Genomic DNA, 3227 nt, shown 5'->3' on the forward strand with positions numbered 1-3227 from the left:
GAATGCTGATGCCTACTTCTGTCGGGGCAAGGGCAGGATGGGACCTATTGACTTACTCTAATCTACTGAAACCATGGTGGGAGGAGTACTGTTTTACCATTGGTGTTTGGTTGGAATAGGACAGATATTGCCAAAATGTTTTCTATTGTTATATCATTCTTTCTGCAGTCCTTTCACTAAGGAGAACAGGCTTTTTTGGATTTTTTTTCATTTGCCTTTTGGTAGGTTTATTTTCAAGTGTTATGAAATGCCCTGTCCAGGATATACATCAAGGAAACCAAGGGAACTTACTACTGTGTTGTTCCTTAAGTCTATAGGCAACTTTGTAGTCTGCCTTCTTATTTTTTTAATTCCTTTCAGAGTCTTCCTATGCTTTTTTGTCTTGTTATGTCCAGAGATTTTTTTCTATTATAGGTAGGTCCTAGGAAAAGTGGGGCAACTTCACTTTGGCAGAACTGAAATTCTCTGTAATGGTTTATTTTTAATTAAAGAATAGCAAAATTGAGCTCTTATTGTGGAAAACTTGTTAACTGGAATAGTTACTTGTATTTATTCACAGATTTATATTTAGAATATAAGGGAGAAATCTAAAGTTTTCCATTTCTTTAGGAAATGAGAGGGCAGTTTCACGAATTTCAAGATCATAATTATTGCCATTTATGCATTACAAATGAACTATGAATATCTGATGGATGACATGAGGAAAAACTTATGAAGTTATACATTCTCTTCAAAATAATCTACAAATTCAGCAAAATCCCAATACATATCTCCAGTCGCCATTAAAAGAATGTTAGTGGAGTATTGTCACCAAGATGGCAGAACAGAAAGCCCCAGATCCTCCTTACCCCATGGATACATGAACATAACATTGCACAGATTGATTGCATTCATGAAAACCAGTTACAAAGCTCCAGAACTACAGGCCAACATACGCCCAAGAAGAACCACATTGAAGGTAATCAGAAAATTGCTGGTAGTTACTCACCAAAGCTCACACCTTTGGTACAGCACAATGTGGCTTCTTTCCAGGGAGGGAAAGAAAAGAGTAAAAGGCACAACCAACATTCTGACTTCAGTGGGTTGCATTAGGGACTGGGGTTCTCTTACATGAATCAAAACACTGACAGGAATTGGCACCAGGTTGAGGGCTGCTGAGAACAAAGATAATCACTTCAAGGTCTAACCCCAAATAATCTACAGTACTGAGGATAGACACTAGGTAGAGCTCATGTGCTACAGCTTGCTACAATAGCTTCAAAACTCTAGGAGTACAAAGAGTCATCTGGGAAAGTTCCTGAGTAGAAACTGGGAAGCCTCTTCAACTATGAGATCATGCATACGAACCCAGAAAAAATGCACTCCCAGAGAAGGATTGAGAGGCCTCCAGAATATCAAGGTAGGCTTATTGGTGAAGGTCATCCTTATACAAAGTTAGACTGTAAAAACTAGGTGAAGTGGCTATTTTTTCAAATGCTCAAGTCCCAATGAAAGATAACAAGACATACAAAGAAACAGGGAAGTATGGCCAAGTTGTAGGAACAAAATAAATCTCCAGAAATTCACACTAAAGAAATGGAGATATATGAGTTACCAAAGAATTCAAAATGACTGTCATAAAGATCCTCAATGAACTAAAAGAGAACATAATTTTTCTTGCATAAAAATTCTAAATAACTTTTAGATAATCAAAGTGTAGATACTTTGCACTAAAAGAAGGAAAGCACAAATCCCTATGCCTGAAATACAGTCTGCTGACTGAAATGAATTCCTTTTCCAAAATACAGTATATTAAGGAGGCTAGGGACAAAGGACAATTTTCCAGTGGAGAAATTTGACAAATTCTACCTTAGCTAAGTGATCAATGTCAGTATCAATAGTGATAAATCATATTGAGAGTATTTATTTTTGATATGAAGTGGCAACTTACCTATGTTGTATTCCTTAAAAAAGAAAAGCCACAATCCTAGTTTAATCATAGTTTTAAAATTATAAAAAATTTCAATAAAAGGGTATTCAACAAAACACTTCGCCAATATGCTTTAAAACTGCCAAGGTCACCATCAATATGAGAAATCTGAGGAATTTTCACTGCCAAGAGAAACCTAAGGGAACACAACAATAAACATAATGTAGAATACTGAATAGGGTCCTGGAGCAGAAATACATTAGGTAAAAACTAAGGAAATTTGAATAAGCTATGTACTTCAGTTAAAGATAGAACATTAATATTGGTTCATTAATTACAAAGAATGTATCATAATAACATAAGCTGTTAATAATAGGAGAACCATGTGAAATGATATATGGGAACTCTGCACTATATTCTCAATTTTAGTGTAAATGTAAAGTCATTCTTAAATAAAGTCTACTTTCCTTTTTTTGCTTTTAAAAAATTTTTTGTTAAGTGCTTGTTTTGGCAGCCCATATACTAAAATTGGAACAATACAGAGAAGATTTGCATGACCCTTATGAAAGAATGACATGCAAATTTGTGAAGCATTCCATATTTTTGAAAACATAATGGTCAAAACCTTTGGGATTCAGCGAAAACACTCCTAAGAGGGAAGTATATAGCAATACAGGTCTACTTCAAGAAGCAAGAAATAATTAAATAAACAACCTAACCGTTATACCTATGTAACTAGAAAAAGAAAACAAATGAAGCCTAAAGGAGCAGAATAAGGGAAATAATAATGTTTGGCACAGAAACAAATGATATAGTAACTAAAAACAGGAGAACAGACCAATGAAATCAGGAGCTGGTTCTTTGGGAAAAAAAATAGATTTATCAAAAAGCACACATAAAGGACCCAAACAAATAAAGTCACAAATGAAAGAGGAGAAATAACAACCAATGCCACAGAAATACAAACAATTATAAGAGAATATTATGAAAAATTATATGCCAACAAATCAGACAACCTGGAAGAAATGGATAAATTCCTAGAAATAAGCTACCAAAACTGAAACAGGAAGAAATAGAAAATTTGAACAGACCAAAACCCAGAAAAGAAACTGAATCAGTAATCAAGAAACTCCCAACAAACAAAAGTCCAGAGCCACATGTCTTCACAGGTGAATTCTACCAAATATTTATTTAAAAAAAAATATTTCATTTATTTATTTTTTGAGAGAGAGAGAGAGAGACAGTGAGCATGAGTGGTGGAGAGGGTCAGAGGGAAAAACAGACTCCAAGCCCAATGTGGGACTAAATCCCAGGACCC

At 34.8% G+C, this 3227-nt stretch overlaps 1 non-coding gene across 1 annotated transcript; it reads left to right on the top strand.

The window, feature by feature from the left end:
- The first annotated feature begins 2407 nt into the window (after window positions 1-2407).
- On the top strand, window positions 2408-2514 carry LOC132007907 (U6 spliceosomal RNA). Its single transcript, XR_009401462.1, has one exon. It is a non-coding gene; the product is annotated as a U6 spliceosomal RNA (small nuclear RNA).
- The last annotated feature ends 713 nt before the right edge of the window (window positions 2515-3227 follow it).

This window comes from Mustela nigripes, chromosome X, assembly GCF_022355385.1.
Source record: "Mustela nigripes isolate SB6536 chromosome X, MUSNIG.SB6536, whole genome shotgun sequence".
NCBI lineage: Eukaryota > Metazoa > Chordata > Mammalia > Carnivora > Mustelidae > Mustela > Mustela nigripes.